Source organism: Pinus tabuliformis, chromosome 8 (genome assembly GCF_031772625.1).
Source record: "Pinus tabuliformis cultivar Carrire ecotype Pingquan chromosome 8, CPIR1, whole genome shotgun sequence".
Classification (NCBI taxonomy): Eukaryota; Viridiplantae; Streptophyta; class Pinopsida; order Pinales; family Pinaceae; genus Pinus; species Pinus tabuliformis.
The window spans coordinates 1,475,297,629-1,475,307,710 of NC_142294.1; the positions used below are offsets into that span (position 1 = coordinate 1,475,297,629).

A 10,082-nucleotide genomic window follows, 5' to 3' on the forward strand; every position below is an offset into this window, starting at 1 on the left:
ACGCGACTTGCCTGCGAGCCTGGCCGCTTCTCAAGCATCTTCGGATTCGTTATTTTTGACTAAGTATTTTTCATTCTGGTTTGATTCTTTCCATCAAAAGTCTGTTAAATTTTTTAATATGTAATTAAACTTTTACACGGTAATATTGAGAGGTGGTGTTATTCTGTTAGATGACCTAGTGTCCTGCGTAACGTTTTAAAGCGTCTCACCTTCGAACCTGGCCGCTTCTCAAGCATCATCGGATTCGTCCTCTACTTTGGCCGAGTATTTTTCATTCTGGTTTGATTTTTTCAAATCATAAGTCTGTTAAAATGTAATTAAAGTTTTTTTGTGGTTGATTTGCAATGCAGTGAAGAGTTGAGGAACTAGCCGAGAAAGCCCCTTTTAAATATGTTGTGGCCCCTTTTAATTCTTACTGAGATTTTCCACAGCGGTAATATTGAGAAGTTATTGTGGTTGGATCCCGATGCCGAATGGAGTAGAAGAGGCAGCCGAGGAAACTTCCCGTTAAGTATTTGGTGAATCTTGTTTATGATTCATCTGCTTAGCAGACAGTTTTCGGGGTGATTAGCTTCTCATTCTCATCTGCTTATCGATAGCTTTCCGGGTTTTTAGCTCCTGTGAAAATGAAAATAAAACCCAGTTATTAGTCGTATGTATTTTTAATTGTAGGTGCAGTTGTCGAAAGCATTCACTGCAAAGGAAATGTTAGAATCGGGATTTCTTACTAACGTTCTTTCTTTTAATAGCGTCATTAGCCTGTTCATTGCAGATGGAAGATTGAGAGAGGCTGCTGAAGTTTTTCATCAAATGTTAAAACTAAAGGCTTCACCCAATGAGAATACATACAAAACACTGCGCATTCTTCTGAAGAGAGGAGGCGATATTTTAAAGATGAGAGACAAAGGTGAATAATTTATCAAGGAAGTTAAGTGCAACAAAGCAATTTAAGAATGGAGGTGAGTAATGAAAATGCATGAGATCAACAGAAGGGGAGTAAAAAGTATGAGCAGAATATCAAGAAACAGTGTATTGCAAAATACAATCGATAATGAAAGGAACAATAATAACAGCGCACAGTATGATCTTAACGTACTAAAAATCACACTTAGGTGTGTTCGTTAGTGTATTAAGATCAAATGTGTAACTTGTCTGTGTGGAATCATGAAATGAACCATTAACCGGAGAATGACAGGCAAAATGTCACAGATTGCTCAAATATACATATTATTGCCAATATAGAAATGAGCTACGAAATTGGCGATGTTCAAAGAATTGTAACTTGTGAAAGCACTATGATTCTAGACATGTCAGTTCTACCTTGCCAAGATTACAATCTGTGAGAGCGATAGAAAAGGTGAGCCTAACAAATGTGTCTATCAGGATGAACTCCAGAAACTTTCTGTTTGGGACTAGTCTCCCTCCTACTTTCAGACTCTTCTGCTACGGATTGTCCATGCGTCCGTCTTCTGCCCATATGAAGTTTATATCTGGCAATGTATTATCTGCTCATTATATAGCTTATATAATATAATTATGCTTTTTCGTTTCCTGAAAAAAACAAATGTGTCTATGTTTGCAACTGGATCATTGCTAATCCTGTTTGCAAATTATGTGGGTCAAGGAGTTTCCTGGTCTCAATATATTCGTACATCTTTAAGGATGGAAACTAGGAAATTTCTCCACTAAAATCATTTTTTCTGAAGGAAAGGTTTTGTCAGATGAATTATCAGGATCATTATGATCTTGAATTGTACTTTACAGGAATTACTTGGTTGTGAGATAAACCGTTGCTTTTTCCCCTGTAGTTTTACTCTGTACAGACTGGTCTATTCACAATATTGATCTTTCATTATAGAATATCTTGTCTATTTCAAAGTTCTGTGCAACCCCCTGCCCCCAGGTGACAATTTCTTCTATTAGAGAAATACACAGAATAACCATGAAAGAAGTTTATATTTTGCGGTGACAACCTCCTGGATTTTTGAAAGTGCTTCCTTTAAACTCAAGAGAAACATTAAAACTGGCCCAAAGAGCATGCTGCAATTTTTCCAGGGGACTTTTGTTTATACATTGCATGAAATACAATTTCACAAGCATGAGAACTTCAAACATTATATCAGCCTCTATGTAAACTTGAATCACATAGATGTCTACATACCAAACTGATAAATGGAGCATGGGATATCTGGCACTCAAAGTACCCCACTTTTCCGGCTAATTTTCACTCTAAATCTCGTTGAAACTTGAAACTATCCTGGAACTCCGAGTACTACCTCTGCAAGGGGAGTTTTGTCCATGAAACTAGGCCCTAGGTATTTTGGCCAATTTTAAGACAACCCAATTATCGGATTTTTGAAAACATGATCAGAATGTGCAGAAATGAGACTCACCAGAAAAACAGGGCTAACCAAAAATAGGGCAAACTAAGTGCCCCATGTCAAATGCTGATAAATGGATGTGGATGGCACGGACTTATTTTAATATTCTTCGGAAGCCCAAGTTCATGTATCTCGTTCTTTAAAGTGCCTAAGTGTGCAACATTAGTTACAATTCCCTTCTGGAATCATTAAACCACTTTCTTTTTTTTCAACAATATTCAAGAACAATATTCAAGCACTTTCCTTCTGTGTTGGAAACACCATTCAGAAAATTCCAGAGAGGCATCCCAAGCTATTGGACCTCAAATATTTTACTCAAAAGAGGTCATAGAGCCTTAATGTTACATATCAAAATAGCATACTGGAAGTGGAAGCTTGTGCAATAGTTTTCACTTTCTGAGCAACACTTTTCACAGCTAAGCCTCTCTCTATCATCCCATTCCAGAACACCTCAGGTCTGCCATCCATCTCTAGAGAATACTTATCAAATACATAAAATGTTTTAAGATTGATCAGAATCCTTTTTGAAGCCATTTCTTCGCAAAGTTCTGAAGCTTTATTTAGCTTACCTGCTCCCAAGTATGCATAAATAAGAGTAGTATAAACAAGGGCATCACCAACAAGACCCCTCCTAGACATTTTATTGAATGCTTTTTTGGCACTTCTCAGCTTGGCTTTCCTGCACAAACCTCGAATGATGCTACTATAGAGAAAAACATCTTCAGATAAACCTCTTTTGACAAATTCATCAGGCAGCTTCAGGGCTTCCTCTTCATTGTGTTGGACACAATAACCATCAATTAGCCATGAGTACACACTAAAATTAGGCATAAAACCTGCACTCAACAGACAACAAACTGATTTATTAATATACAATGTTCAATATTGCAACAGGCCCATTTCTCACAAACGGAAATGGATACAACAAATCCTATTGGTGAAGTTGGTCACTGTACATGAAAAAAACCCAGACCTATAGTTGCGGGTAAAAATCAGGATTATAAAAGGAAGTAAAATTCTTTAATTATAAAATCTTGATGGAAATTACAAACCTGCAATAATCATTTCAAACAGGACATCCTTTGCTTCATCTATTTTCTCAGACTTGCAAAAGCCATGAATAAGAGCCTTGTAAGTATACACATCAAAAACTAGCCCGGTTTGTAACATCTTGTTGCGAAGTTTCCAGGCATCAGCCATGTTACCTCTCTTGCACTACGAATTGATCAAGGTATTGCATGTAAAGTGATCAGGTTCAAGACCCTTTTCCGCCATTTCATTCAAGAGATCATTTGCTTCTTCCAATTTCCCTTCCTCGCAGAGCTTATGGAGGAGGACATTGTATGTCACCGTTCCTGGCACCAGCCCTTTCCTTATCATTTCATCCCGCAGTCTGAAAGCCTCAGTCAGATTATTTTCTCTGCAATAACCATCAATCAGGGTAGTATATGTTACATTATTTGGAACCAGATCACCCATTTCGTTCAACATCTCCAATGCATCCCTCAATCTGCCCTCTTTGCAAAACCTGTGTATTAGAGTGTTATATGTTACAATATCGGGTTGAATGCCCTTCTCTAACATCGTGTCTTGGATGCTTAAAGCTTCATAATGCATTCCTTCCTTGGAAAGAAGGGAAATAAGACTATTATATGTGAACAAATCTGGATTGAATCCATGCTTCTTCATCTGATTTACAAGTTCTTCGGCATTTTGCAGATCACCTTGTTTGCAGCAGGCATGGATCATGACATTGAAAGTCCGAGAATCAGCCTCGATCCCTCTACACAACATTTCCCTATAGATTTTCCAGGCCATAGTTGGCAATTTGGCCTTGACTAGACTGTTTAGAAGGATATTACAAGAGTGTACGGTGGGGTTGATTCCATAAGAACCCAACTGATAAAATACTTGGATTGCATCTTGGGTCATTTTGGATTGCGCATATGAATTGATCAGCATACTCAGAACTGCAGAATTGGTGCCCAAATTGCTATAATCATTTATCATAACATCTAAGACTACTGGAGAAGATAGGAAGCCTTTATGGGAAATGGATTGTAACAATGACTGAGCAGTTTTGAACTTATTGTTCTTAGTGAGAATATGGATTATGGTCCAGTAAGGGCGGGTGGCGTGCTGGTAGTGTGGCAAGTAGGCAACCCACTTGAAGAATCTCCATGCCAGGTTTCCATCATGCCTGCCAATCTGCAGAAGGATCTCGCTCATAATGCAGGGATTTAGCCTGGAGGCGATTTGGGCTTTGGACAAACAGTTCCATGTCCCCTCCATAACCACTTTGAAGACATTTTGAATGAATTCTGAATCTGGAATGTTGCCCATGTCCACTTGGGATTCATTTTTAGATAGGGTTTCACTTACTGCACTTGTGGAGTAAAATTTGTTGTTGAGGTAGGTGTTGTAATAAATACTGTGTGGAAGTCTTGTATGGAGTTTTAATTGAATTGCTTTCATTGGTTTCTATGCACCAGGGAACTCCGAACTTGGAAATGTTTAAAAAGTGGAGAAAAACTCATACCCGGTTGGAAGTGTCGTGTACAAACATAAAAAAACACTGGCGTCCACAATCTCAGAGTTCATTTGATTGGTAATGTATACCATACGGCCATCTATGATCATGTTCGTTATACACGCAGTGAAATCGATTTGCCCTACTCGGCTCCACCCTCATTTGATGGTCATCAAGAAGGATGGCTCAAATAAAAATTTTCAATCCTCTCAACGCTCGTAGATCCGTTCTTGTAAACGGAAAGGGTACTCAATTTATCAACTCCAAATCCACTCCCCCTTACATGTATAAATGCCAGTAAGCGCTGGAACAGTATCTTGGATCCAAAGATATATTTTGAAAAACCCCTGCTCATCTGGTTATCACCACCATATAACTCGATACCAGGGTTGATTTTGTGGTAAAATAATTTAAACTTTTAGACGTTATAAAAAGTACCCGATATATTTTATTAGGTATTTTCAAAGGGAAGTACGGGAAAGAATTGCATTGGAGTAATTTTCAGAAATATTCATCTCAAAGTTAATGAATGAAAACAAATAAGTATTATTTACCTCAAAGTTAATGAATCAAAATAAGCATGTTTATTTCACACTAACCTTTTGAGGCACATGAATTATTAGTTTTACCTCTTCCTAACATTATTCCCTTTTTCTAGCACTATTCCATATAATTGAGTTTTTTTATCGAAAGTTTGAAGAAGAATTGAAAAACAAATTAATCCTATCTGAGAATTTGGGGATTGAGAAACAAATTAATCTTATCTGAGAATTTGGGGTCTGAGGTAACATTGAGAGGTAAGTCCAAATTTATTTTAGAATTTAGGGTTGTAATGAATTTTGAGTCTTTTTATTAGATAAATTGATTAAATAATGAAATAATTAATTTTTTTGTGATACACATTTTTACGCCTTTCTCTCTGAAATCAACTCCCCCAATTGCCACCGTGTCCTTGTTTGAGCCATCAGATTAGATGTTAGACGATTGAAACGTTCCAGACCGTTGGATGTAGTTTAGGTTAGTTTTTATATTTTTTCGGCACAGTTTTTCTCGCAGCTTCAAATCGCCGCACAGTTTTTTTCGCTACTTCAAATCTCCCTGAGCAGGCAGCATCTCTAGGCATCTGACTCTAGGAGCTTGGAGCTTGATGAGCTTTTATCTCCAGTGAGGGTTTTGCAGGCAAAGTTTTCAATGGATCTTCAGGGCTTCAAATTTCCTCCATCGGAAGAGAAATCCTGCATCGATCACAAGAAATTTCCCGCGTTTTATGAAGGAAAATCCCCTTACAGACAGAGGACGGATTGGATTATGAACGAAGATGCCAGATTCAGATCCTCCAACTGTGGAGAGAATGACTTCATTTTTTTTGCATTCCACCCGCGAAGTTTGCTCTGATGCGGCCATTTTCTGCAGTGCTGTTTCGGTGGTCGGTAACTCTGTTTGGGTCATGTTTGATGGTCTGGCAGTAGATAAGAAATGTTTACAGGTAAAAAGCTTTAGTTTTATCTTTCAGCTGGTTCTCCGCTCTTATTTCTTTGTTCTTCGTGACTGTAAGCGTTCAAGCCCTATCAGATACCCTAATCAGTTTTCCTGTATTTGAAATGCAACGCAGGACGTTGGGACCCTGAGCTGGCTCAACCTGCTTGGTAGGGCGACGTGTCTACAGTGCCGGAGTTTCCTTACCGGTAAGAACTTGCCATAGTTTGAGGGGAAATTTAAAGCGTGGCTCCAATGCGACCCAATGGTAGAGCTTTTGCCAGAGTTTTCTCATATCCAACTGTGGAGAGAATGACTTCATTTGTTTTGCATTCCACCCGCGAAGGTTTCTCTGATGCGGCCATTTTCCGCAGTGCTGTTTCGGTGGTCAGTAACTCTGTTTGGGTCCTGTTTGATGGTCTGGCGGTGGATCAGAAATGTTTACAGGTAAAAGCTTTGGTTTTATCTTTCAGCTGGTTCTCTGCTCTTAATTCCTTATTCTGCTCTTATTTCCTTGTTCTTCGTGACTGTAGGCGTTCAAGCCCTATCAGATACCCTAATCAGTTTTCCTGTATTTGAAATGCAACGCAGGACGTTGGGACCCGGAGCTGGCTCAACCTGCTTGGTGGGGCGACGTGTCTACAGTGGCGGAGTTTCCAGTTATGGGTAAGAACTTGCCCTGGTTGGAGGGGAAACTTAAAGCGTGGCTATGGCTCTCTGCATCTATGGGATGCCTGTTTCGTAGCCAAAAAGCTCAATTTAGAAGAGGGTTAGAGCTTTTAATGGGTTTTTTCCCAAATGTAAATAAATTTTGCTATGACAATGTGATTATCATTTCAAATATTACCCAGAGCTTATTCTGCTATTAAATTATGTAGTTTCCTGTTATTCTCTTTTGTGACGATGAAGGTTTATAGAGTTGTGCCGGTTAATTATTCTGCGGTTTGATATGGCTACCATGGCTAGCAGTCGACGGCACATTTGCTTAAATTTGTTTTTGAATCTTTGCTAAATATGTATACCCAGTTCGGGGTTTGCGTCTTTGGTTATATCTTCAGAAAATAATGTGATGTATACTCAATTCCTTGCTTACTCGTGTTTTCCAGTATGTTATATCGTTTACATATTTCAAGGAGTTGTCTACGTTATAAAGAGTTATAAATCTTCGATTTGGATATGTGGTATCGGCCAACCTGATCTCCGTTTAATAATTGCAGCTTGTTTACCAGTTACATACGTTTAACATTACCTACTGTATGTTCTTTTCCTTTGTAATTGCGGGGTCTGCTACCCAGTGTCATTATAGCCTGGCCTCCTCAGTTTCCAAGTTTCTTCCGGGAGCTTATGATCCACTCCCAACCTCCAGGGTTCATCATTTTGTGCTGTTATTGCCACCTATGGAAGATTGGGTCGAGCTGCAGAGGCAGAGAAGATGTTTGAAAAGATGGTTAGCGCAGGTGTGGAGCTAGATGTTTTTGTTTATGGTGCCTTGATAAATGCATTTACTGAAGCTGGATGTGTGGAAGAAGCTGTACGTTACTTTCAAATAATGCAAAACGCTGGTTTTGCAGGGAACTCTGTGGTGTATAGTTCTTTGATTAAGGTTTATAGTATACGTGGTTTTTTGAAGGAAGCACAAGAAACGTACAAACGCATACAGAAATTGGGTGTTGAACCAGATGCCTTTTTATGAGGCTGTATGCTTGACCTTTATGCTCGCATTGATATGGTGACTGAAGCACAAGAAGTATTCAAAGTCTTGAAGGAAAAGCAGCAGGCAAATGAATTTTCTTTTTCCATGATGTTGTCCTTATACAAAAAGAATGGAAGGCTTAATGAAGCCACTGAAATTGCAAAGGAAATGTTAGAATCGGGATTTCTTACTAACGTTCTTTCTTTTAGTAGCGTCATTAGCCCATTCATTGCAGATGGAAGATTGAGAGAGGCTGCTGAAGTTTTTCATCAAATGTTAAAACTAAAGGGTTCACCCAATGAGAATACATATAAAACACTGGGCATTCTTCTGAAGAGAGGAGGAATTCCAAGGGATACAGTAGAGCAGCTCGATGTTGCATGTAAAAGTGGGCTTCCACATGGTATTCAGGCCTTGAGAATGACAATCTTTTCTGCAGTGCGGATGCATGCTGAAGCTTTGGAAGCTTGTGATGAACTGAGAGCTTCTGGGTTCGATTTTGATGTCTTCTTACAATGCTGTTATATATGCACTTGGTAGGACTGGGAGGATTAATGAAGCTTACAACATGTTCATGATCTTGCAAGCCAAAGGTCTTGAACCAAATACAATTACTTATGCAAGTATGACAATTAGCTATGGGAAGCTAGGGTTGGTAGACGGTGTTAGGAGAATGTTTTACAAAATGAAACAGAAGGGTTTTCAGCCAAACGAATTCACGTTCAAGGCAGTTATAGATGCCTATAAAAGTGATGGGAAGTTTGCTTTAGCCAGATTTGTTACCCAGGAGAGGGAGTTCATGCATCAGTTGCGAGATCATGGTCACATTATATAAGATTATGCAGATCTGGTTTCGAGCTCGATTTCATGTGCACAACTTTTAAAAGGAAGCTGGCATACCCTGTATTCATGCTGTTGTGTCTTTTAACATTTTGTAAAATTGTAACAAGTTATTTTTTTTTGGGAAATTTAAATCTATGCTCCTTGTATAACTTCCACATGGTATTCAGGCCTTGAGAATGACAATCTTTTCTGCAGTGGGGATGCATGCTTAAGCTTTGGAAGCTTGTGATGAACTGAGAGCTTCTGGGTTCGATTTTGATGAGTCTTCTTACAATGCTGTTATATATGCACTTGGTAGTGCTGGGAGGATTAATGAAGCTTACAACATGTTCATGATCATGCAAGCCAAAGGTCTTGAACCAGATACAATTACTTATGCAAGTATGACAATTAGCTATGGGAAGCTAGGGTTGGTAGACGGTGTTAGGAGAATGTTTTACAAAATGAAACAGAAGGGTTTTCAGCCAAACGAATTCATGTTCAAGGCAGTTATAGATGCCTATAAAAGTGCTGGGAAGTTTTCTTTAGCCAGATTTGTTACCCAAGAGAGGGAGTTCATGCATCAGTTGCAAGATCATGGTCACATTATATAAGATTATGCAGATCTGGTTTCGAGCTCGATTTCATGTGCACAACTTTTAAAAGGAAGCTGGCATACCCTGTATTCATGCTGTTGTGTCTTTTAACATTTTGTAAAACTGTAACAGGTTATTTTTTTTTGGGAAATTTAAATCTATGCTCCTTGTATAGCTTCCACATGGTATTCAGGCCTTGAGAATGACAATCTTTTCTGCAGTGGGGATGCATGCTGAAGCTTTGGAAGCTTGTGATGAACTGAGAGCTTCTGGGTTCGATTTTGATGTGTCTTCTTACAATGCTGTTATATATGCACTTGGTAGTGCTGGGAGGATTAATGAAGCTTACAACATGTTCATGATCATGCAAGTCAAAGGTCTTGAACCAGATACAATTACTTATGCAAGTATGACAATTAGCTATGGGAAGCTAGGGTTGGTATACGGTGTTAGGAGAATGTTTTACAAAATGAAACATAAGGGTTTTCAGTCAAACGAATTCATGTTCAAGGTAGTTATAGATGCCTATAAAAGTGCTGGGAAGTTTTCTTTAGCCAGATTTGTTACCCAGGAGAGGGAGTTCA

General features: G+C 38.8%; 1 pseudogene; it reads right to left on the reverse strand.

Annotated features, from left to right (window-relative positions):
- Positions 1-2,722: 2,722 nt before the first annotated feature.
- On the reverse strand, positions 2,723-4,789 carry LOC149241368 (uncharacterized; annotated as a pseudogene).
- Between the last annotated feature and the right edge of the window lie 5,293 nt (positions 4,790-10,082).